The 27725-nt window shown below is 37.4% G+C and overlaps 1 protein-coding gene across 4 annotated transcripts in view; it reads left to right on the top strand.

Annotated features, from left to right (window-relative positions):
* EPS8 (epidermal growth factor receptor pathway substrate 8) overlaps positions 1–27725 on the top strand; it is a 192956-nt gene that overhangs the window by 50746 nt on the left and 114485 nt on the right. For all 4 annotated transcript variants that reach the window (XM_043561938.1, XM_043561935.1, XM_043561939.1 and 1 more), the window contains one exon: positions 15012–15082. The gene's annotated coding sequence lies outside the window, so the exon portion shown is untranslated. The remainder of the gene's footprint in view (positions 1–15011; positions 15083–27725) is intronic.

Below are 27725 nucleotides of genomic sequence, written 5' to 3'. Positions count from 1 at the left end.
GAATGATTGTTTGGGGGATACACTGAATTGACTGGTTTGCCTGGAGGGCACTTCAGTGTGAACTTTTAGGGACGAGGATTGACTTCACCCTTGTTTACTGCTAGAGCTGTACATATTTTTGTTGAATGAATAAGTATTGGGATCACTGGAATTGACACTACCATTCTGAAATCGATAATGCAGAATCTCAAATGTCATGCCAAGGATTTGGGTCTCATGATAAGAAAGGAAGCAGAGGTGTGGATCTTATTATCTCCATCTGCTGCCTAATGTAATAAGAATTTTGTTCTTTAAGTATACTCTTATTTACACTAAAGCATTCAGAAAGAGAATTCTTTTGATTCTGAGGAAAAGGTCTATTTTTATATAAGATCTTCCTTTTTGAGTTAATTTAAGTCCAATATATAAATAGGTAGATATGCTTCTAAAATATGCTTTTAAAAATTTGCTTTTTGGCTAGTCAACACTTTTATACACACCAATTACAGAAATATATTTCTTTTTAATATCATGTGAATAACAGCTCTGCTTTCAAGTACTCAACTAGGAGATGAAAGGCATCCACTGTTTTCATTCTTGCTGGTCTATTTTGGCATTCAGTGGTGTTAAGCAAGTATTCACTGCTTTAGGCTCCTTGAATCTGGGCTCTGAAGTGAGTGCTTCTATGTGTCAGACTCACATCTTCATCCACCTTTATCTCTGCACTCTGGTGTGGGCCATTTTAAGCCATAAGGATGTATAGTTTCCAAATACTATACTACTGTGGGAAAGTGAAACCTATCCAGAGGACAAATTGAATGATTCTATTAAAGAGGACAGGTTATCTTGATAGATGTTACACTTAAAGGAATTTCTTCTCAATGTTTTACCTTCAGAGAGTGCTTGTACTGCTTATGGGATCAAATCGTCCCTGATTGGGATAAACATCAGCTTCATGTATAATTTTGAGAATTTTTTTCTCTTTTTTTTTTTTTTTTTTTTTTTGGTGCATGTTTGTCCACCATAGGATAGAGCATAGAGCTAGGCTTGCTAATCAAGAGGAATTGCTTCCGCCAGGTATGACTTAAAACCGGAGCTGGAATTAGAGCAGGGCCATGGCAAGAGCACACCGAACACCAGAATGACAGGTGTGTCCTCTACAGGGTACGAGATCACTGTCACTGTTGGCTCCCTGCTCTCTCTCTATCTTCATCCAAGCACCCGGCAGGTTCAGAAAGATAGAGTCCAATTCTCCAGGCAGTCGTCCTCAGCAGGAGGGAACCGAGGAACGTTATCATCTGAAATCATGGACTTAGGGGGCAAAAGCCTGGAAGCTTGAGGTTTTCGAAATGTAAATATTCTGTGGCAAGTGATTAATTTTTCTTAGATGAATTACTGTAGCCACTCTAGATTTTGTTTACTGTGGGAGCTGATTCTTTTTAGGCATACTGATGTATAATAGCACAAGTAAAATCTCCCAACTAATGTTGGAAAACTTAGAAAATAGAAAATAATCATCTATAATTTTAAGATACAAAATTGTTAATATTTGGTATTTGATTTTAATGATGAACACAATTATTGCTCTGCCTTGTTTTGAGGAGGATAATTTATTTTTCCACCAATACTATCATAATTGTTGTCATCCTCCTCCTCAAATATTTACTAATTCCTGGCTAATACACAAGGAAAGTTCCAGGAAGAGTGGAGAAGATAAATAAATGGAAGATGTGGCTTCTTTTTTTTTTTTTTTAAGAAGATTATTTTCTATTTAGGACTGAACATATGTCCTGGGAAAATAAAATATATGATTTATTCATAACATCCATGATAATTAAGCTCCTTTATGTGCTAGTCACTGTCCTCAGTGTGTGAGAAATCATGTTGAATAAAATGTCGTTTCTACGTTCAACTTAATGTCCAGGGGAGATAATAGACAAGCAAATCAGAATTTCAGTAAATTGGAGTGTGTGAATTGTTAGTGAAGTGCCCCAGAGAGAGTGCTTGCTATAGGAAGACAGTGCATTGAAAGAGGTATTGAATAATGTACTGGACAGTTTGGATGCCAGAATAAAAACATTCTTGTAAGTACTTGCTCCTCAGTGAGAGTCTAAGGCATAACTCTAAGTAGTCAAGTAATAAAAACATTTTGGTAACAATGTGAAAGTAATATAGTTCAGGGATGGATCTTGTGAAATTTGGTTAAATGGGCCTTAAATTCTTTCTAGTACCAATTGTCTTAATATTTGCTTTTGTCAGGAGTTTAACATCAACATTTGACAAGTGCACAAAGTGCTCAGGTTCTGTGGTGTAGGTTGAAAAGGAGACCTTATATTTTATATTCTAGGTTGCCAGGTGTCAAGGTTAGTATTCCATTATGAAATTTAAGAACTGATCGGCATTCTTTTCTTTTATTTAGGCAATGCATGTTTCCACCTCTGCAAGGAGGGAATTTGATGAAAGAGAAAAAGCTTACATCCATTATACCTTGGATATTTTGTCTCTATCTGCCATGAAACTTGTTGTAGAATAGAATTTTTACAGCCAATTTTTCTATTTTACACCAACTTGGTATATTTTATTTTCTTTATGTCAGATGAAAGAAATGAGAACTTACTTTTTTATACTTTGAGTTGTTCAGTTCCAGAGGGAAAAATACCAAGAGAGCTATGAGAAGTTTCCTCCCTAGAGATCTTTAAGAAAAGGCGTTCATACACTTAACTGTCTGAAGTTGTTTGTGTAGAGTTTTGTGTGTCCTAGTTCAAAAAGCACGGTGTTTAAAAACCCAGACTTAGAAAATTGGTATCATTAAGGATGATTCTTATCTAGTCATTTTAGTTTTCTTACTAGGTACATTTATTTGATAATAAATACAATTGGTGAGTATTTGACTATGAATATTGCTTACATAATATCCAAATTTGCATTGTGAAGCATGTTTTGCAGTTTTCAGAACACTTTTACATTATTATGTTATTTGAGCCTCCAAGGTCTTATGTAGTAGGTAAGGCTGGTGTTATGATTATCCCCATTTTGCTGATGAGAAATCAGGATTCAAGGTCATGAGACTTAACCTGTGGCTATTAGTTACTAAGTGGTGGGGTTTGGTACAGGTTTTCTGACAGCACATTCTTTGCTCTTTTTACTGTGTTATAGGGCACTGATTTTTTTTGTAAATGAGTATTTGTTCTGTTGTATGTCAAAATCAGGTCCATGTGGTGTCTCTGAGTCATTAATTTCTCCTTTCTGCAAGCTGAATGGCCACGGGGGGACGGGAGAAAAGGTTTGGACTTCCTCCCAAGTGATCATTTCCTCAGCTGGCACTTTCTTATCAATGCAGCGTTGAAGATGGTAACTTGGGGGTCTCAGATCAGCTCACAAAAAATAATTGAACTTATAAAATTCCTGAACTGACATTATTAGAACTAACTTGTTGCTCATAAAATAATATGGTTTGATGTTTAAAAATAAGTTTCCAGCAAACAGGAAGTGAATTTGTTAATGTATTAGGATTAAGTACTTTCACTAACTACATTAGCTATATATGATAATCAGTTCAGATGAGCATTGATAAATTAGACTGTGCACTTAGGAGAACCAAAATAAAATCAGTTCATTAACTACTGAGTCCTTATGTTGGAGCCACAACATACATAGGTTAAATTTTAGAGTTAACAGGGCCAAATGTAGACAATAGATAGAGTCTCTAGAAAGAAAAAGGACATATTACTGAAGATTACTAAAAGAGTGAGGTCATGTTAGAAGAAGGAATTATGGGCACTTGGTGGCTCAGTTGGTTGAGGGTCCAACTCTTGATTTCAGCTCAGGTCATGATCCCAGGGTCATGGGATTGAGCCCCCATCAGGCTCCATGCTGAGTGTAGAGCCTGCTTAGCTTTCTCTCCCTCCCTCCCTCCCTCCCTCCCTCCCTCCCTCCCTCCCTCCCTCCTCTTTCGCTGCTTATACTCTCTAAAAAAAAAAAAAAAGGAATTAGTATAGTACAAACATGCCTGACATAATTCAGGAGTATGCAGACAGTAGCTGGGGGTAGGAAAATACATGCTGGGGATAGTTGTAGATGAGTTTGATGAGCTTAATTATGGTGGACTATGAATTCCAGGACAAGAGATTTGTTGCTCTTCAAGTTAAAGATTGCAGTGCTCTTCTAGCCTAGGACTCGTGTTTTCCAGGTAAGGAAACCAAAGTGAATCATTCAAATTAGTTAGTGGAGAAATTGGGCCTGGAACCAAGGCTTCTTAATTATTAAGCTAATGTTGCTTCTATTATTCGATCTTATATGCTGTTGCCATTGTTGGTTCTGGGACAGAGAGTAGCAAAGTGAAAGCATTGCTTTTTAAGAGTAAAACTTTCAGTCTTAGAAAAAGGATTAGAAGGAGAAGTTATTTGAAATAGGAAGACCGGTGAAGCTTATTTTGATAATCCTGGTGTGAGGTGATACAGAATGAAAAAGATGGAGGAGTCAGTAACAACTAGAGTTTCAGGCTGAGTGATGAGGAAAAAGGAAATGTATTAAAATAAGTTAGTAAAGGGGCGCCTGGGTGGCGCAGTCAGTTAAGCGTCCGACTTCAGCCAGGTCACGATCTCGCGGTCCTTGAGTTCGAGCCCCGCGTCGGGCTCTGGGCTGATGGCTCAGAGCCTGGAGCCTGTTTCCGATTCTGTGTCTCCCTCTCTCTCTGCCCCTCCCCTGTTCATGCTCTGTCTCTCTCTGTCCCAAAAATAAATAAAAAAAATAAAAAATAAAAAATAAAATAAAATAAGTTAGTAAATTTGGAGAGTAAACTTGTTTTGTGAGGAAGATCAAGCTCATTTTTGAATCCATTAGGAAAGCAATGAGAGTTGTTTTATTAGGCAGACAAGAATATGGGACTCATGTTGCAAATGTTAAATTATACTTTGCAGATAATGAGGATTGACTAGTAGCATAGCATGTATTATAGAACTAATCTCTTCACATGGTACAACTGAAGGCAATTTAATTCCAGAAAGTCTCCCTAAGACTATTGCTTTAAGAGAAACATCTATTAGATGTGTCACTGATGAAACGTCTGATTAATTAACTGGTTAACTGGTGTGGGCAAGCTCACCTCAAGAAGACCTTTACTGGCCCAACTGTATGATGCTTCTCCTCCAATAAAAGTATTAGTTGGGTGTGCAACCCCATGTAAAACCTATGTGTTACAGAGAAGGGTCTTACCTTTCAGCCATTCATTGCTGGAGCGGCTTTATGATATTTTATGATGTGATCACATTTTTGGTCATGATTGTAATTCAGTTTAATAACGTTAACTGGTTTCGTTTGGGCAATGTATTTCCCTAGTCACTCTTCATTTATTATTTTTAAACTTCTTTGTTTGAGTGAAACCAAAGGTAACAGCTGTTGATGTTTCTGCGAAGTGGTGGTGAACCTGAGCTGTTATCTACGTGGTCCATGAAAATTTTAAAGATGGGGCCCGTGTCTTTGTTTACCTTCTCTTTGTGTGTTTCTAAATATTTCTAAGACTTTAAAGCATACTTATTAACTTTATTCATTACTAACCAGTTTACTTACATTTCGGGGGCCTTGATGTTCCCATAACCTGTTTGTCCAACATTTATCATTCTATCTTACCTGCCTAGATTTGAATCTAAGCTTCACTGCTGAATGAGTTTGCAAGTTATGACAGATTTCCATGTTTCCATTTTTTGTCATTTATTGGACAGTATTACTACCTACCTTGTGGGCTTGTTGTGAGAATTAAGTTATGAAATATGTCAAGCACCTGAAGAGCCTGGCACAGGGCAAACACTCAGATCTTAGCTGTTGTTATTGTTACTGTCCTATTGCACTCTCCTGTTCATGGTTCGTCCTTGTATTCCTTGGAACTAGAACAGTGTTTGCATTTAGTAAGAATTTTTGAAGGGTTAATTGGCGGAGGAAGGTGTCACAGGGTATCTCATAGGGTGAAACAGTGAGAGGCCAGCAATTTTTGTCATAAGTGCTATTTCCATTCTTGCTCAGGTCCACTCTAGGTGAAAACTTCCCCTTAGTCATTAAGAATTAATGTTATTGATCCCAATGTGGGTTTGTCAGGAAAGCAGTTAGGTTAATCTTAGTTGGAAGTGGTTAATAGTTTCCCAGTAGTTTTTACACTTTAAAAAGTATGTCCTAACTGGGGTGCCTGGCTGGCTCAGTTGGTACAGCATGCACCAACTTGGATCGTGAATTTGAGCCCTACATTATACATAGAGCTGACTTAAAAGAAAAAAAGTATTTGTTACCCGTTCTTGTTGCTTGCCCTTGAAGCCTGCCCGGGCGAAGAACAGTTTTTTCAGATATACCTTTCTGGGTAGGATCCCCTCTGTAGGCAGTCCAGTTTTGCCTGGGAATCTAAGCCTGAGGACAGCTTGTTGATTGTTTTTAGTTTCTTTACTGCTGCTGCTTTTGAACATCCAGGCCTCTAAAGCACCATTTTTTGTTTCCTTAAATAGCATTACCTTCTTCCTATCATTACCAGTCCACATACATGTGCTTAAGTTAACACCTTTGAGCAACATGATGTATTAATTGTTTTTCTCATCATTTTGCTACAAGGGAGGCATTATTTCTATTTTACACCCCTGGAAACTGAGGCTTAGTGTGGTTGATAAGTACCTTTCCTAAAGCTATGCAGTAATTGTCAAAGCTGAGAGTTAAACTTGGGAAAAACAGTCTTATGTTAACCTATACTATCTCTGCTGGTTCTAATGAAGGTCTCAGCGTCAAATCTATAGACACCAACATTCCAGGGCAGCTTTGTGAATTAGTGTGTGTATTTGTATGTGCTTTGTAGCTTTTGAGTTCTATACAGATTTAGTCATTAATAGTGATCTAGTCCTTTATGCGTCTCTCCTTTTTTAAAAAAAATTTTCTAGTCTTGTTCACAAGATTTCTAGGCTGCTCAGATTGTTTTTTCTTTAAGCATGATTTCCATCCTCTGTTGCCATCTTAGAGTGGCTTCTGTTGATTAGTATTCACTGTATGGAAGGGTCCCCATGTGTCAGAAAATGTAAGAAGAAAGAGACTTTCAAAGTCTTTTTTGAAAAGTTTTGTTTACTAGTAGTCTTCTTTTCAGTAGAGGCAGTGATTAAGAATGTGGGCCATGGTCAGACAGACCTGGCTCAAATCCTGCCTCTGCTCTATGACCTTGGAACTTTGAACATATTTCATAACCTCTTTAAGCCTTAGCATCTTTACCTGTAAAACGGGAGTAATACTAATAATCCCAGGCTATCGTAAAGAACACACGAGCAAAGGTATATGCTGTGTTTAGTGTGGCACCTTGCACATAAAGTGCTGTCAGTAAGTCTTAGCTGGTATTATAGATTGAAGGCTAGGCTTAGAAGAGTAACCCAGGAATATTGTCTGTGTTGAATTCAAGTGATCTGCAATAGATGTGCCCTCTAGGGGATAAGGGGTAAGGGTAAGAGTACAATGGAAGTCTCTTAAGGTTCTAGTCCCGGGTTTGATAGGCTCAGTCCCTTCATGGAGTACTTAACAAAGGGGCATGTAATGATTTGATCTGGAAGCCCTTAGAGAATGAAGGTGCATATACTTATATGTGAATTCAGCAAACATTTACTAAGCACCTGCTGCTGCCAGGCGCTACTATGCAGATGCTGATGATAGAAAAGGAAAATAAGTCTTTCTCTGTCTTTTTGAAGCTTATATTCCAACTGTGGGACCAGTATGTAAATAAATAACTGATATAACATGATAAGTGTTTTAAGGTGTATGCAAAATGCCCTAGGGCATCAAGTGAGTTGGAAGGAAGCCCATTCTTGTTGATACTTTATCTTCAAGGGTAAGAATTTTCTTATAGGAGCATTAGTCCAGTGATTACTTTGATATTTTTTAGTGTAGATTTATCCTTCAAACACCAAATATATTTCAAGTGTAAGTAAGATTTGGCTGTGTAACTGAAAGCAGCCTACCTTTAAACTTTTCAAATAATATTATTTATCCAAAATCTATACAACTTAAGTAAATAGAAGTTATAGGCAAATTCTTGGCCTGCTGATTTCATAAAGAACACCCATAGCTTCAGTGTATAAAGGGGTTTCTTAGTTCATCAGTGTATGTGTTTTCCAAATTATTATTTATGCCCACGGGAAATATTGTTGGCATTTGGGAAGAAGTGAGTGTAATATCAGGTAGCATAACAATACTGTTAACTGGTAGAATAATGATTGGATGTTGACAATTGGAATATTAGCTACTGTGAAACACTATCTAATGGAACAATGCTAGGAAACTGTGTGTGTGTGTGTGTGTGCACACACTTCTGTAGTTTATATAAAATATTAAAATACATTGAATATGTATTTATAATTTATATCATAGTATAATCAAATTCCTGTATCGCATCATTATGTGGAAGAAATTATTTTTCTCATTTTGCAGATGAAGGCACTAAAACTTGCCTGAAATGATGTAAAACTAATAAGTGATGGAACAAAAACTGAATTTCAAAGCCTTTGTACTTTTCACCTTTTTGTGTTGAATACAACTGTTTCTCACTTAACAGGATTCATCATACAATAATTTAAATTACACATATGTTATCCAAACTTGAAGAATTTGAGCTAAACTCTATGCACCCCTCTACCTCAACCTGAGTCTTTCTAGTGCCAGACAAAGTGAACAAAAAACTTTGGAAGTAAAAAAATGTAAAGTCTGGCAGTTTGCTTATATTTATGTTTTTAAAGTTACTGCTTTTTCATTTTCAACTGTTTCAGCTGTTTTCAGCATACTAGCTGTACTTAATAAAGAGATCAACCATTACTTACTTATAAACAAAGCATAACATTTTAGCTAAAAATTGAGAAAAATACCTACTAGTTGAGACATTAGTGTTACTATTTTGTTAAAACATTTTTTTTCTCATACAAACATGTAGTGAAGTTTTAAATTCTTAAAAGTACTTCTGTTATAATATTTGAAGTACCATTTGTTTAATGTGCTGTATACCTCCTATTTAAAAAAATTGTATTTTGGAAACCTTCAAATATACAAGGTAGACAAACTAGTATAATGAACTCCTAGGTAGCCATCATCGAGCTTCAGCAGTTACTAACTCTGGGCTAATCTTGGTTCACTGATCGGCCCCATTTCCATTTTTTCTCTTCTGTGTGAAACTAAGCAGGTGTCAGATATACCATTTTATTTGTAAATATTCCAGTATGTTATTCTAAAAGATAAAAACACTTTAAAGTGTAGTAACCATAATTTAATTATCGTACCTGAAACTTAAAGTTAATTCTAAATATTACTAAATAATTAATGTTCAATTTGCCAATGGTTTCATAAGGCTTCTTTTTGCATTTGTTTGAGTCAGGGTCCAAATGGTGTCCTTTATTCTTATTAATATGTACTTTGCTACATATTGCTGATGGGGTCTTGGTGGTATAGTTTAACATGTCCTTATCTCCTGTGTGTTTTTATAAAGTGGTAGAGTCTAGAGACTTAATCAAATTCAGATTTCCTTCCTTCTTTCCTTCCTTCCTTTCTCCCTGTCTCTCACCTCCGCTTCTCTTTCTTTTCCTCCCTTTGTTCTCCCCATCCTCCTCACTTCCTAATATATGAATGGTATTTCTTCTCTCAGGAGACACATGTGGTGGTTTTTCTTTTTTTGATACTAGTAGCTGTTTTGCCTCCATACTTGAATTCATTAGGAGTTGCACAGGATGATATTTTAATTGCCGCTTTATATTGATTTATTATCTGGAATGAGTCTACAAAGAAAAACTCCCCCTCATGTACTATTTGTTTAGCTAATTGTATAGTTTATATGAAAGAGTTTGGATAAATGCTCCATTCTTTATTCCTTTCCGAATTTTCATTTTTATTTTTTTAATTTAAAAGATTTATTTTTTATTTTTATTTTTAAATATAATTTATTGCCAAGTTAGCTAACATAAAGTGTTTACAGTGTGCTCTTGGTTTCAGGAGTAGATTCCCATGATTCATCGCTTATATACGATATCCAGCGCTCATCCCAACAAGTACCCTCCTCAATGCCCATCACCTGTTTTCCTCCTCGCCCCACCATTAACCCTCAGTTTGTTCTCTGTATTTAAGAGTCTCTTATGGTTTGCCTCCCTCTCTGTTTGAAACTATCTTTTTCTCCTCCTCTTGCCCCATGGTCTTCTGTTCAGCTTCTCAAATTCCACATATGAGTGAAAACATGATATCTTTCTCTGACTGACTTATTTCACTTAGCATCATACCCTCCAGTTCCATCCATGTTGTTGCAAATGTAAGATTCTTTCTCATTGCCAAGTAGTAATTGCCAACTCCATTGTATATATATACCACATCTTCTTTTTTTTTTTTACATTTTTTTTTTAAATTTTTTTTTTAACGTTTATTTATTTTTGAGACAGAGAGAGACAGAGCATGAACGGGGGAGGATCAGAGAGAGGGAGACGCAGAATCTGAAACAGGCTCCAGGCTCTGAGCTATCAGCACACAGCCCGACACGGGGCTCGAACTCACGGACCGTGAGATCATGACCTGAGCCGAAGTCGGCCGCTTAACCGACTGAGCCACCCAGGCGCCCCTACCACATCTTCTTTATCCATTCATCAGTGGATGGGCATTTAGGCTCTTTCCATAATTTGTCTGTTGTTGATAGCACTGCTATAAACGTTGGGGTACATGTGCCCCTATGAATCAGCGCTCCTGTATCCTTAGGATAAATTCCTAGTAAGTTTCAGAATTTGTGATAGTAGGAGTCATTGGGGAAATTTTGACATATTTAAGCAAAGCATCTGGAGAATATAGAATAGTTATAGAACCAAATCCTAAACATGAATTGATAAACTAGCAAAAATGGAAAATTGGTTTTGAAGGAATATGAAAGTGTTAATGATTATAGCTGTTTTTAAAAAATGTTTATTTATTTATTTTGAGAGAGAGAGCATGCACGAGCTAGAGTGAGCAGGGGAGGGAGCAGAGAGAGAGAGGGATAGAGAGAATCCCAAGCAGGCTCTGCTCTGTCAGCACAGAGCCTGATGTGGGCCTTGAACTCACGAACTTGAGATCTTGAGCCAAAAGCAAAAGTCAGTTGCTTAAGTAACTGAGCCACCTAGGTGCCCCGATAGTAGCTCTTTTTAAAGCAAACAATGTTGGCACAAAAACAGACACATAGACCAATGGAATAGAATAGAAACCCCAGAACTAGACCCACAAACGAATGGCCAACTCATCTTTGACAAAGCAGGAAAGAACATCCAATGGAAAAAAGACAGCCTCTTTAACAAATGGTGCTGGGAGAACTGGACAGCAACATGCAGAAGGTTGAAACTAGACCACTTTCTCACACCATTCACAAAAATAAACTCAAAATGGATAAAGGACCTGAATGTGAGACAGGAAACCATCAAAACCTTAGAGGAGAAAGCAGGAAAAGACCTCTCTGACCTCAGCCATAGCAATCTCTTACTCGACACATCCCCAAAGGCAAGGGAATTAAAAGCAAAAGTGAATTACTGGGACCTTATGAAGATAAAAAGCTTCTGCACAGCAAAGGAAACAACCAACAAAACTAAAAGGCAACCAACGGAATGGGAAAAGATATTCGCAAATGACATATCGGACAAAGGGCTAGTATCCAAAATCTATCAAGAGCTCACCAAACTCCACACCCGAAAAACAAATAACCCAGTGAAGAAATGGGCAGAAAACATGAATAGACACTTCTCTAAAGAAGACATCCGGATGGCCAACAGGCATATGAAAAGATGTTCAGCGTCGCTCCTTATCAGGGAAATACAAATCAAAACCACACTCAGGTATCACCTCACGCCAGTCAGAGTGGCCAAAATGAACAAATCAGGAGACTATAGATGCTGGAGAGGATGTGGAGAAACGGGAACCCTCTTGCACTGTTGGTGGGAATGCAAATTGGTGCAGCCGCTCTGGAAAGCAGTGTGGAGGCTCCTCAGAAAATTAAAAATAGACCTACCCTATGACCCAGCAATAGCACTGCTAGGAATTTATCCAAGGGATACAGGAGTACTGATGCATAGGGGCACTTGTACCCCAATGTTCATAGCAGCACTCTCAACAATAGCCAAATTATGGAAAGAGCCTAAATGTCCATCAACTGATGAATGGATAAAGAAATTGTGGTTTATATACACAATGGAGTACTACGTGGCAATGAGAAAAAATGAAATATGGCCTTTTGTAGCAACGTGGATGGAACTGGAGAGTGTGATGCTAAGTGAAATAAGCCATACAGAGAAAGACAGATACCATATGGTTCCACTCTTATGTGGATCCTGAGAAACTTAACAGGAACCCATGGGGGAGGGGAAGGAAAAAAAAAAAAGAGGTTAGAGTGGGAGAGAGCCAAAGCATAAGAGACTCTTAAAAACTGAGAACAAACTGAGGGTTGATGGGGGGTGGGAGGGAGGAGAGGGTGGGTGATGAGTATTGAGGAGGGCACCTTTTGGGATGAGCACTGGGTGTTGTATGGAAACCAATTTGACAATAAATTTCATATATAAAAAAAAATAAAGCAAACAATGTGTGGTACTTTGAGAAGTACCCCTTCTATAAGAGAGTATATCTTTACGCGTTTAGTACACTCTTAGGTATGCAGTGATGAAAAGCATGGATTCTGAAGCCAAATTTCCTGTATTTTAATTTTGGTTCTTACTGGTGTAACTTTGGGCAAGTTATTTACAGTCTGCATGCCTCCATTTTCTTAATTTTAAAACAGGATAATAATAGAGCCTTCTTCATAGGGTTGTTGTTGAGAACTGAATGTGTTCATACATGTTAGGCCCTTATAGCTGAGAACACAATAAATTCTCAGTAAATGTTAACTGATCCTCTTGTCAATAGTTTTCTTTGCTATTATAGTGGAAAGGAGGGAGGGAATTTCTGATACTTATCTTTAATCCATGTCATAGTTTTACTTTTGATATATTTTTTTCTCATCCATTTTATATATTCCAGCCTTCTTGAAGTCACACTTATGACCCTTACTGAATTAAAGTGTCTAGGCATTGCACATCAATGTGCAATAATGTTGCACATTGGTAACATCATAAAAAGAGAAACAACCAAATATTATATGTCTCTTGCTTATACCTCTTTTACACATAAATAGTATTAAAATTTAATTGTATATATGGTGGTGTTTTCTACTGAACCTTATGAGGGGAGAGACTATTTAATATAGTGCTTGGTTTTAGTTATGAGGCCTAAGTCCCTAATATTTGCTCATTTAACTACATTAACATTTCATTTATCAGGTCTGCCTAATAATATGCTTTCCAAGTTCAAAATAAGTGCATTTCCTAGCTATATACTTCAGAGTTAATTCTGAAGTATATTATAATTCTGTATATATAATTCAGTAAATATTAGAATTTTATTTATTTTTAAACTGTTAAGTTGGTAATTTTTCTTCTAAGTATCAAGCCCTTTTTAGTCTTCTTAAACAGAATGTTACTTATTACTATGCATACTATTTATTTGGATCATAATATAGTGTATCCTTGAAATTAATGTATGCATGGGTTTTATGTCAAATATTCTAAGGATGCCTTATACGGTTTTTCTTCCCATTGTGTCATAATCTCTCATTACAATCTACCAGTTTCTTTCTGCTATTGTTTCTTTCTGTTAACCTCTAGCAGTCCTAGCTTCCCAAATTCAGATTTAATACTTCTGATCAATGCTTCTCCCTGCTGTGGATTGATTTGACTACCAAGTTCATTAGAACTTTTTCTACAATAAGATTTTGAAAGATCTAAACTGAGCTTCAGGGCATCTTCTCAGAGTCAAATGCAGAAATTTAGCACGTAGATGATGTGGCATCTATTTCACTAGCCATGTAACTTTTTAATTTACTCTTTGACATTGCTGAGGTTGTCATTTATGTGTGGCCTCTAGGCAAGTGAGATTATATTAGGATATGAACAGAAGAATGAGGTGCTGATCTTCAGTGTTTCCATGCTGATACAGAGTTGGGATTTCTGTTCGAACTCCTGTACTCCAAAGCCCGTTTTCATTGCTCTTAGAGTCACATGTCAAAAAAGTCCTTACTTGAATTATTATAGTTCTTGAACATTATATGGTATTACTGATTGTTTTTTATTTACAGCATGAACTCTCTGTCTTATTTAACTTAAAAATGTTTTTAGTTGTTTTTGAGAGAGAGAGAAAGAAAGAGACAGAGCGTGAGCGGGGGAGGTGCAGAGAGAGGGAGACACAGAATCTAAAGCAGGCTCCAGGCTCTGAGCTGTCAGCACAGAGCCTAACAGGGGACTCAAACCCAAGGACCGTGAGGTCATGACTTGAGCTGAAGTCAGACACCTAACCTCCTGAGCCACCCAGGCGTCCCATGTTTTATTATTTAACTTAAAATTTTTTTTCACACATATGGATTCGTTAAATATCTGATGGATAGGTACCTGCTGAAAATATATATTATTATATATCAGTTATTATCAGTGATATTAATATCAGCGATATTATCAGTTACACAGATATAAGTCATTTGATAACATGCCCTTACAATGTTGGGGTGTACATTTTAAATGTTTGTTTATAGACCTTGAGCTGAATATATAGGTCCAACTATATATAGGAAAAAATTGAATATGCCTAATCTACATATAGTTTGTAAACTGCTAGGAAAATGTTAAAAGTTGCAAAATAAAGTACCTCTGAGGCATTTGGTCCATTCAAATCCTAGTGTAATAAGTCTTAGAATTGTAGTTTGTTTGGAAGTTAGTACTTCTCAGAGTTACTGCAATGCAGGACTAAATCAGAGGGCGTGTTAATATGCCCATCCCAATATTTGATCCCTTATGACTTCTTTCTTTTTTATCTTTTCCATTCATATAATTTTTCACTACATAAAGAGAACAAAAAATTTAAAAGAGAACATACCTGTTTTATGCAAAAACGACTGCTGCTTTCATACTGTGCTTCAAAGTGGAATTTAATTTGTATTCACTTATTTTTATGTACAGGTCATCTTTAACACAGCTCTCGTTGGACTGAAGTGGAAAAATGAGAATTGGAGCATATTTTCATTTTTGAGGTAAGTCCACTTGTAGAGAGATGAGTGTATTTCAAGCTGTCGGCTGTTTCTCAGGAAATTTTGACATTTGCATGTACTCTGAGAAACACTACAGTTACACATGAAGTGCTGAGTGTGAGCCTGAGAGTCCCGGGCTGAATCTAGGGCTTGCCCCTGCCTTCGTGCCCAGTCCTGCTGCAGGGGCCCTTGGTGTGGTGCCCTGCTTACTTGACTTCTTTGTGTCAGTTTGCCTGTTTTTAAAAGAGGGATGATGGGACTGTTGACTCAGCTTACCTTCCAGATTACATGTTTTGAAAATAAATTGAGATCATGGATATGTAAGTGTTTCATTAAGAAAAATGTTAGGTGGAGGTATTAAAACTGTCAACTGTCAGTAAGTTCAATGGGTCTTAACAGTTATATGCATAGAATCTTTTTGAGTATGACATTTTTGGATGTTACTGTAGCCTACTAGCAGCGGAACGGTAGGAAGACCGTGCCGTCTTCTATATTATTTCTGAGAAAACTGGCAAGCACAAAAAGAAGAGGGGAAAGTAAGAGGAGGAAGAAGCAGCAGAGGAAAGAAAACAAAACCACTTGGGTGGCTTTGAAAGTACTGGCATTTTTAGAGTTAAAAATTTCTTTATTTACTGGGATGTATTTGAAGGAATTGTTAATCTGGGGATTACTAAATGCATTTTCTTTGTGTGTATGTGTGTGAAACAAAGTATTATTAATAATAGTTCAGATGTACTGAATTGTTCACTTTAAAAGGGTGAGTTTTATGGTATGCAAATTATATCTCAATATTTAAATGCATTTTCTATTAAAAACCTGTACACATTATTTTCAATATTTTTATATTCTGTATTTTACATTCTTGATGTGGGGGAAAAAAATCTAGTTCTGATTTTTCTCTTCCTTGGGGTTTTAGCCATTCATCTGGATACCCTGGTATAGGTGATCTGAGGCTTGCTTGAGTAATACTGAGTGGGTGTTTCTTTTAGCTTCATAAATTGGTTTTGTTTGTCTTCTTAACTTCCTTTATTTCTCTTGTTTTTCTTCAACTCACCCGGCACACGTCATGTCTTTATCTCTTTTTGGGCTTAGGATTTGCACATAACCTTTTATTCTGGGTGTCCCAAATTGTATCCTGAAGCTTTTTTAAGGTGCCAGGATACTATTTAGCAATTGTGGTTACGATATTTCTTCCTAGTAACTATGTTTTAAGAGTATTTCCTTATATCTTGGGAGAGAAATACCGGTCAGATGGTAGTAAAATTAACCATCTTCCTGCACTCTGTCTTCAGATATTATGGATTCTAGTGCAGTGGCTGTTGCTGTAGCTAGATGATTTGGTTATCTTTTGTCTAACATTGCAGTTACTGACTCTCTCTGTGTCTTAGTCCAGAAGAAAATGTTAAAATTTTCTCATACAATGTACTTACTCAGTTCCTTGTTGAGTGACTGAGGGGGCGGTGTTCAAGGTCCCTCACAGCCATCAGCCACCTGTCTTTTAATCTTCAATCCGGTTTCAACAGTTTTAATTCTCTTGCTCTAACCTCTAATTTATTGCTTGGCTGAGTCATGTAGCAACTACTTTTGTGCTCTCTTAATACAATTGCCAGTCATATTCTTTTGTATTTTTAAGAAATGTTGTTTGTGACTTACTAAACAACTGGCTTATTTAGTTCCACCTAAAAGTCATTTCTTTGGTTTCCCCCAAAAAAGTAGTTGACCAGTCTAAAGAAACATAATTGTAGAGGGGTTTTACCAATTGCCTTTTTATCTAGATAGTGTGTGTAGGTTGTAGGAGGAAAGCCTGTTCACAGCTTTCACCATCCAACACTTGTAAAATTTAGGACATGTAGTCTCTTGAACCTCAAATTTTATAGTTGTAAAGTAGGTATAGTGTTACTGACATCATAGAATTGTAAGGATTGAGTTGAGATAGCATACAGAAAGTGCCCAATACAGTATGGAGCACAAATTTGTGCTTAGGTAGTTATTGTCATTGCTGATTCATCCTCTTCCTGCAATTTATCATCATTGTCATGGTTGTGAGATGAAGCCCAAAAGGAGTTTTGTACCAGTGAGCTCCAGACACAATGCAGTATTGATAAAAGTCTGCTGTTGAAATTGTGTGTAGATACAGATTCTTTGATACACCCTTCATCTTCGTTACCATGAGAAGGTCCAAGCCTAGAGATAGGTCAGCATGTGTAAGATTACTAAAGACTTACAGAAATGGGTTAATTGGTAGCTAATGAGCTGTTTCTGAGAATAGCACTAGAGTTTTAGGAAATACACAGTTTCGCTTCAGACTTAGCCCTTGGAAGTAAGCAGTTATTTAAACTGTTTACCTTTGCAGAAACAATACACTAAAAGTATTAACCACTTAAAAATTTTACCTTTTTCAGTATGTGTTTCTGTTTTTGGATATGATGAAAAAATTCAGCTACAAAATCAGATTTTAAAGAACAGACATATATAGCAATTAATCATTCAGCTTTCTTTTGCCTGCATACAGGCACACTTTATTTTCTTTCATTTTAGAGTGTGAGCATACAAGATGTCGGGATTAGATAACAGCACATCAGGTGGCTTCTTGCTATCAGTTTGGGGATGATTGAAATTACTGACACACAAAATGCAGTGAAATCTTTTTATGCAAGAATACCAGAAAAAAAGATGTTTCTATTTGGAAAATACCCTAGCTCTTTGAATCTTTGGTGTGAGATTTGCATGAGGTGAGAAAGACCTGAGTGTGTGAAACATTTAAAATGGTGAAAAGTTTGTTTTAAAGTTTTATATTCTGAATTTAACTCTTAAAACTCTTTTGAAAAGGGAATAAATATTTCCAAGATGACAAAGATTCTGTGTAGGGGATTTGATTAAATCAACAAAAAATTGGGGTAACAAGATTATTCTATCCGAAAAGGATTTATTTCCAGATGATATAAAGACAGGCTTTTAAGATACCATAAGATATATTGTTGACTAAACTTTCTGCCTGAGATACATTTCTGAAATGAGTAAATGGAATATTTAAATGTCATATGTAAACTTGTCATTTGTGAATCCATTTTTGAAGCAATACTTAACGTCTAATAGACCTTTTGTGCAATTAAAGATTTTCTTAAAAAAAGACTCTCTTATTTACATGGAGATAAGGGAGGTGATGCTGTTTGTCTGTATTTTTGTAGTTATATGGGAAGCGTAGTTATTTTCTGAGGAGGGGTGAAGGCAAGGAGGAGTGTGCTCTATTATGACTTGAGAATGTGGTCACTATGGGGAATATGGTGTGGAGTCCACCACAGTCAGAGACCAACTAAGACTGATACAGATTTATAGTGTGTCTCATTATCAAGTTTATAAGTCTCCTTAGTAAACCAGGAAGCAAATGTAAAGAAGGTTGAGTAGTACTAGGCCACAATGAAGAGAAAGTCTCTGCCCTCAAAAACTTCATAGTTTCCTTTACAAAATAGAATGTTCTGTCTTAAAGTCCCTGAGTTTCTAGGCTCCCTGTAGACATGAACAACCTAGTTCCAGTGTATCCTATTGAATCTCTATTTTTTTGATCATCTCCAAGTACCTAGCTCAGTGTTTGGAATATGCATTGATTAAATTAAACTGGCAATATGGAATCAAATGCTAAAGGGAAAGGCTCTGCTGTTATTCTTTTTGTTTTTTTATTTTTGAGAGAGAGAGAGAGAGGCAGAGAGAGAGGGAGACAGAGGATCTGAAGCAGGCTCTGTGCCATTAACCCAGAGCCCAATGCAGGCCTTGAACCCATGAACCAGGAGATCATGACCTGAGCTGAAGCTGGATGTTTAACCAACTGAGCCACCCAGGCACCTCTGTGCTTTTATTCTTAATAGTGGCTAACATGATGTAGCTCACCTTTAGAGGAATCACACTGGGCTTCTCCTCAAAAACCATGTAAGCAAGAAAAGAATATAAAGTGAAATACTTAAAGTTATGGGAAAACCATGGAGTGCGTGGGTGGCCCAGTCGGTGATGCATCTAACTCGATCGCAGCTCAGGTCTTGATCTCAGGGTTGTGAGTTCAAGCCCCGCATTGCACTCCATGCTGGGCATGAAGCCTACTTTAAAAACAAAACAAAAACGTTATGGGAAAACCAAATCCAAACCACCAGTCTAGAATTCTGTATCCAGGAAAATTATCCTTCAAAAATGGAGACATAAAGACCTTCTGAGACAAAACAAGGACAACACCGCACTGGGAGTTTGTGACCAGTACACTTGCCTTGAAAGAAATGTTAAAAGAAATATGATTTGTAAATATTCTAGTCTGTGGCTTGTCTTTTTATGTTTTTGTGTTTTTTAGCATATTTTTACCGGCTTAAATATTTTGCTCCCAAAGTTTGATATCAAGATATATTGTGCTTTAACTGTTTCTGGAAATAGTATCTCTGAAATGACTATTTTCAGTAAAGCTTACTTAAAATCTTAGATATGGCATGATTAGGCAGTGGGGGCGGGGAGTCAGGTTACACTGCAGGACCAATGACAGACTGCTGACATCACCATGAGTTTTGGAGCAAAATGGCCTAAAAGTTGTCCTGCGTTGGGCTGAAACGGCCAAATGTCTGTACCCCCACCTTGATCACTCATTGGTCGTGGGCCTCCCTGGGAAGGGCATGACCTTGGACTTGGTAGCTTACTGCCCCTGAGGCAATCCCTCAAAGGGCTGATTGCTCAAGGCTGTCTGCTGACTGTACAGCAAGCAGCTGGAACAAGGAATCATTCCTTGAAGGGATATCTGGGTGGCACCTTTCCAGGTCTACGTCAGATCTGTAAGTCTGGGGCCCATTTTATGTTTGATAAGAGGCCCTGTAGATCTGGGGCAAGAGGACTCTGATAAATCTGTATATGTGGACAAACCAGCGTTCCCTTAGAAGAGCCACCTGCAAAGCAAAGGGCTCAAAAGCAGAGCTTGGGGAAACAGTTAAAGGAACTAAGTACAAAAAACAGTAACGAAAGTATAAAGTCTTAGATTTGTAATGTTCTTTTGTGTTCAACGCGTAAAGCAGAACTATCAGACTTAAATTTTCACCCAAAAAGGTACGTGCTTTCCTAAAGTAGATATGGTGCCCTGAAGAGACATGCCTGACCTTTGAAATTCAATTAATGACTCAGCACCTGGGAGGATGTTCCTGATTATTGTCGTGGTGCTTTTGTAACATCCTCTGTGGTTCTTTGCCTGAGGAGCAGATTACCTTACCAAGCATCAGGAGTCAATATTAAAAGGGCCACTGCTGTAGTTTCTGTAAGCTTCATCTCTTGGACTGTTATTAGCTTGGTACAGGACACTGATTAAATTATATACATGCATATACCCCCAAATCGCTGCCTGGTTTGAAAATGGAATCTCTGAATTGGCTTCTGTGTCTGTTTTAAGAGTTATTACCATGGGAATGAATAGCCTGCTTAGTTTTATAGTTGGCATGGTTCTTCCAGGTTAAGTCACCTGTGTTTTCTTATGACCAGTTGGCCACACTAAAAAAAGCAAGTAGTTAGAATGCAAAACTAGTGATTTAGTAGAATTAGCCACATCAATGCTTTTAATCTGTTGATTATTTCCTTTCATGCTAGCCAGCAGGGGTTTCCTCATTTCGGTTTTAAACTTGTCCATTGCAATCAGAACGGGTGGGGATTTGTTATCCTGTGCTGTAGTTGTGAACTTTTCTTCATTTGTTGAAGCATAATGGGGGAGAGAGAAGAAAATGGACAAAAACATCATGATAAAAGAAACAAGGTTTATTCATTTTTAATTTTCTTAATTCTTACTTTTGCTTAATTTTACTGAGTCATCATTTCATATACTTTGCTTTACTGTATGGACATAAACTGTGGTAGTGGATCAGCTGTCTTAAACCTGTAGGTTTCTACAAACATTAATTAAGGTATTTCAATTAGGTTTACAATATAACACAAGAATGAGGAGGGGCGAATACAAGCAAAACAATGAATTGGGGGTAGTGATTTGTTGATTTGGAGATAGACACACACATACACGCATGCACGCTCTATTTTGCCTAATGGCCGAACTGGATATGATGAGAGTTTCCTGCTTGGGGTCAGTGCTCCTATAGCGAACCCAGTTCTGTACAGCCCGATATCTTTAGAAGTTAAATCAGCTGGGAAAACAATGAGAACCCCAGATGCCACAGGCCTTGTGAGATTTAAACAGTAAAACTGTAGTTACTTGTGTATAACTCAACTTTACACAAATTAATAAGATTTCCTGAGTGGAATGAGGATTTAAGAGAGCTAGTAAATTTCAAAGCCTGAAAAAATACCACATACTGAATTACAGTCTCATCTATTTAATAATTTAAATCTGAGGAGTCACATATGCAACAAAGTTTAAATTAATTCAGTTCTGGTTATGATACGTCCTCTTTAACTCATGACTCAGTAATCAAAATGATTTTCCATTTAATTAGTTGCAGTTGAAGAGATTTTTCTCTTTTATCTCTACATCATTAATAAAATTATAGGGGTGCCTGGGTGGCTCAGTCAGTTAAACATCCAACTTTGGCTCAGGTCACGATCTCATGGTTTGTGAGTTGGAGCCCCATGTTGGGCTCTGTGCTGACAGCTTGGCGCCTGGACCCTGCTTCAGATTCTGTGTCTCCCTCCCTGTTGGCCCGTCCCCTATTGGCACGCACTCTCTCTCTCTCTCTCAAAAATAAACATTAAAAAAATTAAAAATAAATAATTGAAATTCCAATCATTTCTGCTTCTAGGATGACTATATAATTTCATTGATACCTAATATAGTACACACTACATAATAGTGTTACTGTAAGTATTTATTTATTCCTTCTTTCAGGAGGCAAGGAGAGGCAGGATAATTAATCACCAACTTGCATCAAATAAATTAAAGGAGAAAGCTATACACCGTCACTTCAAAACCTGCCTCTTATTGCTATTTCACTGTTTTGAGGAATGCCTACTGTATCACTAATGTGTCCAGCACGAAAACATCCTGTATGTGTGTATGCATATATATACATATATATGTATTTTTCTTCACTCCTTGCTGTCACTGTATAGACAAACAGGCTTTTGACAAAACCTGGCACTTCCCTCTTGACTGTTTTTCATAAATCCACCTGGCATGTATTACTGTAGAACTTTTGTTCTAGTTCTTTTCCTGACTTTGGCACATATTTGAATTCGAAGCCAGTGCTGCCTTTTCCAGGTGATTTGTTTGTAAGATGTTTTTTCCTGCTAGCCACAGGGACTGTCCCATAGGTGAATATGAAATTCGCAGCCCTCTCCCCAAAACCCACCACTCTGCCGTCCTTGACAGTAATGAACCCTCTTCTTTCTTGATGTTTTTCTGTTTGTATTCTTTTCAACTTGTCTGTCATGTGAAAGAAAACAATCCTCCTTGCTTTATCAGGCTCTTCAGTTTTTTTGGGAAATTATCTTCAGATATTAAACTCCCCACGAAGGCTTTCTCACCTTATTGGAAAAGAAGTGGCAATTTGCTTCCTGAAACCTTTTATTTATTCAGTTTTTATGTAAACTGACTGACTCCTCACTGGTCATCCTATTAAAGTCTTCCGATCTTTTATTTATACATAAGTGTGATTTCATTAGATTTATGTGGTGTTCAATGTTTATGCATATACCTGTGCTACTTGTATGCTTTTAGCGTGTATATGTACTTCTGTAATACAGATTAACCTGAAGGGCAGTCTGTATTTAGAGTGTGTGTTTATATCTCTAATACAACCTAAAGGGAGAATTCTACATTTTCTATGAGCAAGTCAGCACACTGATGGGTTCAGGACAGGCTGCCCCAAAATATACCACTTTGGCATAACGATTATTGTGGATTAAAGTCACTTAAGAAACAGCCTGTGCCAGAAGGACACTGACCTTCTTCTCTCCCTCTGAAAGCAGGAATTAAATTCTCCGTGTGAAGGGTACCCTCCCTGCACCTGGAGGGTAAAAAGCATCTTTATTTACCAAAGAGAGGGAATTCAAGTCTGAGAAGCTTGTATAAACAAACCTTGTTACTGCTTCCTTACTAATTTCCTACCACAAGCACAAACCCCTTTGTCTTGTCATTTCCTCACGAATGTACTTTTTCTTTGTCTAAAAGATGTAAAAGCTCCTTGTTTTGGTGATTTCTTTGAAATTCATGTTTCTTTGAGCTCCCATATGTATGAATTAATTTTGTTATTCTCCTGTTCATCCGTTTTATGTCAATTTGTTGTCAGACCAGCCGGAGAACCTGGAAAGGGACAAAGGAAAAGTTCTCCTTCCCCTTCAGTACTCACCTGAGACAAATTTCAACAAATGTTTAAGACACTGTTTATTGACAGAGCTTATGAATTTTTAAAATTCATATTTCCCCCCTCATTTGTATTTTTTTTTCTTCATTCATCTCTCAGTTCTTTGTTGGTGAATCAGGGCTGTTGTAATGAGATTTCTACAGGTCTGAAGTCCAAGGTCAGTACCGAGTAGTGGGCAAGGAACTGTGTGACTAAGAGTTGCTAGTGTAACCCCATTGTATAATTTTTGATAAGGTGACAAAAGTCAAAGAATTAATAACGTAAGTGAAAGTGCTATGTAAACTATATACTGTGTGTGCCCACACATCCTCTGAGAGTGATTTCAGTCTTTGCAAAGCTAGTGGTAGAGATAAAGCATGTTGCTGCTGTAATTACTGGAAGTCCCTGTGAATGAACTTGGTTTGGAGATCTAGCAGGTAAGTATAAGATCTGCTGGTTTATCCTGATTTATTGGCGTGGATCCCTGGGCTAGTGGTATCCTAATAGAATGCAGAAGAGTATTCGCCTCGAAGTAAACAAAGTAGATGTTTTTTATGTTCCCTAACAGGATGCCTATGTGATCTTTTGTTTTGACATTGAATTTTATTTCATTGTTAAATGAATCAAAATGATATAAGACTCATTATTCTAATGCATCTTATGGCATTTTAGTTTGGGAGGGGGGAAACCTTGAAGACTGATAGGTTTTAACAATAAAGCAGTATCTGTTCCTTGGAGATACTGGCTTGTCTGTAAACAAGCTCCCTTGCAAAATGGAGCAAGACCAGCCAGGAAAATTTTGTGTGGGAGTTATGCATATGTATGTGTCTTTCTACAAGATGCATGTAAAAATCTAAAGAGCCATGTAACCCCCTATTCAACATGTACTTATTATGCTATAGCAGCCAAATTTTAAAGTAGAATTATTGCTAATTTGAATTAATTTCTGTATTTAAAGATATAGAAAGCTTTTGCCAAAACTTATTGACAGTCAGAAAATCTGCATTGTTAGCATCTTAGTCCTTCTCTAACGTCGAAGTCAATTGATGGAGACTTTTTGGTGGTATTTGAGACAATACCATATATGTGAAGTGCCCGATTTATCCCAGGAGTCTTGGATAAGGATTATATTTTGACACCAAGTTCTGAAAGTTCATGAGCATTAGAGAGGGACTGACTGACCCTTGGGTGATATTTTGATTCCTTATTATGAAGCCATACAGCTTTTCTGTTAAGGAGTACTGTAATATTCAAAGTCAGTAGGAAGTTAAGAAAGAATGACAACAGGCATCCTTACAGAAATGAAATAATGCTTTAATACTAGCACAGTCAACATATTGGTTACCTTAAAATTGAATTCTGTGTTTGCAGTAAAAATTAAGTTGTGGCCTCTTTGAGATGGAAGAGGTTAAGAGTTAGCACTAAGTTAATATGTAAGTTTTTTCTTCCGCAGTATAAAATGATCTTTTTTTTTGAGAGAGAGAGTGTGTGTGCATGTTGGAGAGGAGCAGAGGAAGAAGGAGAGAGAGAATCTTTTTTTTTTTTTTAAGGTTTATTCTGAGAAGAGAGGTCGCGAGTGAGTGGGGGAGAGGCAGAGAGCGAGGGGGGCAGAGAGAGAGAGAGACAGAATCCCAAGCAGGCTCCGCACTGTCAGCAAGGACCAAGCACCATGCAGAGCTGGAACTCAAACTGTGAGATCATTACCTCAGCCAAAGTTGGATGCCTAACCAACTGAGCCACCCAGGTGCCTGGGGGAGAGAGACAATCTTAAGCATGCTCCATACCCAGCCTGTAGTCCAACACAGGGCTCAGTCTCATTACCTTGAGATCCTGACCTGAGCTGAAATCAAGAATTGGACCCTTAACCAGCTGAACCACAGAGATGCCCCTGCAGTATAAAATGATTTTAACTTGGGAGTTGGTCAACAGGCACTTTTGGTTTTGGATTAAATGTAATTAGAATAATCTAGGCAGGTATATAGAAAGTTTTACCACATGTATCAGATTTATAAAAAGATACACAGATGTGGTTGTTAATTTAGGGAATCATGTCTGATATTCTTCATATATATATATATGAATAATTTATTGTCAAGCTAGCTAACATACGGTTTATACAGTGTGCTCTTGGTTTTGCTGGTAGACCCCATGATTTATCACTTACATACAATACCCGGTACTCATCCCAACACGTGTCCTTTTCGATGCCCATCATCCATTTCCCCTCTCTCTGCTCCTGCCCCATAAACCCTTAGTTTGCATTCAAGAGTCTTTGCATTCAAGAGTCTCTTATGGTTTGCCTCCCTCTCTGAAACTACTTTTTCCCCTTCCCTTCCCCCATGGTCCTCCATTAAGTTGTCTCAAGTCCCACATATGAGTGAAAACATACATCTGTCTTTCTTTGACTGACATTGTTGAGAGTACCAAAAGACCTACTATCTTTTCTTTTTTTAATAGATGTAGAATAGGTCTACATTATAGTTTTCTAAGTTAGAACTTGACACTGAGAACCTCAATGCAAGGTGTGTGTTTCTTTTGGTCTAGAGGAAAAATGTTATGCATGTTTGTGTCTTGTACATACATAATAAAAAAAATCCATGCTGATAGCTAACAGAATGAATCCTATTGATCTAAAAGAAAAAGTGAAAAATCAGCAAGAAAAATTTGAGGTTAAGGTTTTAGTGAAAGATCACTGCTAAACTAAGAATGGCATAAAAAGTTTTTTCTCCTTCAAATTGGGATAGATTTTTACAAGTGATATACATACAGTTTTGGTGAGAGTATAAGTATAGCATCTGTGGAGTGTAGGGGAGGAAAAAGTTTTCCTCAGCTCTCTTAGGGTCTCTGGATCTGCAAATTAAACTGACAGAGAAGGATTAATAGGAGAAAAGAATACAGATTTATTTAATAGAAGGTTTTCATGAGATAGGAGCCTTCATAAAGAAAGGAAAAAGGAGGCCTGAGTATTTTTATCTAGGTTAGATGAAAACTGATCAGTTATGGAGGAATATGATAGAATAAAGAGTATGGGGTAAATATAGTAAACTGGAGGAGATTTAGCAAAGCCTGTTTGTTCTGATTCTTCTCAGTGTCCCTTTGTCTTCAGAGATAAGGATGCTCCTTTCTTCCTGGTGAATGGAGGGCATCTCTCACACTAGGGTTTTATGACCTATTTTAGGAGAGAAGGGCCAGGGAAGGTCAGAGTGATCTTCCTGCTTCTTCCATTTTCTCAAACTCCTTTACCCTAAAATATCCAATATGCCAAGGTTCCATATTTTAGGGTTAGCTTGTCCTAAAACATGTCATTTGTTCCCCTATCTGAAACTTCCCCCAAGAACTTCCAAGGTCTAGAAACTGATTTAGTAGATTATCTGTTGAACCAGTTTCTCAGTCCTGGACATTTCTGTGGATACCAAAGAAAAAGAAAAGGTTAATGGTTAATGGTTAGAACAAACCATTAACCAATGAACGTGGTTTTTGAGTCCAGAGGGCAGTTAGTCATCAAGAATATTTATAGATGTTCGACTCAAAGCATCTTCAGATAGGGTGAGGGCAGGTCGTAGTAACCTGGCAGGTTTTCCTGGTTTGCAGTTTGAATGTCTCTGGTGATGTCATCAGGTGTTCTGGTGAACTTTCTGAGTGGCCCACATAGCAGTAGGCAGGAAGGTTGTCCATATAGGAGTTGTTGTGGTGACTTCTCTGAAATTGATCTCAAGTTGTCCAGCTTCAACTTGCAGCGCTTTGGGAAAGAGGCAGTTTTAATTTTTAGTAATTCCAAGTCAGAAGGGTGGGAGAAAAATTGGAAACATTAGTTTGGAGAATTGTAGCTAGATATTGGAGGAGACTAGAAGTATTGAGGAGACTAGAAGTATTCAGGATCCCATCTACTTTGTAGGTAGAAAACAAAACCTTAAAGACAATGAAGAGGACTAGAATTTAACACCCACATGGGTATGCTGTAGTTTTCCATTGAAACACAATTTTTGTCTTTATAGTCACCCTCATTTCTATCAAAGGTCATTTAAGTAAGACCAATCTGTTTGCCACATAAGTCTAGTTTCATTAACTTGGACTGATCATATCGGTGCAGCAAGGATAGTGGTTGACCATATATACTTTTTAAAAGTCTGCTTTGCCAAAACTTTTTTTAAGTTTATTTATTTATTTTGAAAGAGGAAAGGGAGAGAGAGAGAGAGAGAGAGAGAGAGCGCGCGCATGCGCACAGGGGAAGGGCAGAGAGAGGGGAGACAGAATCCAAAGCAGGCTCTACGTTGTCAGCACAGAGCTTGATGTGGGGCTCAATCTCATGAATCTTGAGCTGAGATCAAGAGTCTGGTTGCTTAACT

The sequence above is a fragment of the Prionailurus bengalensis genome, chromosome B4, assembly GCF_016509475.1.
Source record: "Prionailurus bengalensis isolate Pbe53 chromosome B4, Fcat_Pben_1.1_paternal_pri, whole genome shotgun sequence".
NCBI lineage: Eukaryota > Metazoa > Chordata > Mammalia > Carnivora > Felidae > Prionailurus > Prionailurus bengalensis.
Note: the sequence above shows the minus strand (reverse complement) of the source record. Positions and strands in the feature narration are given on the sequence as shown.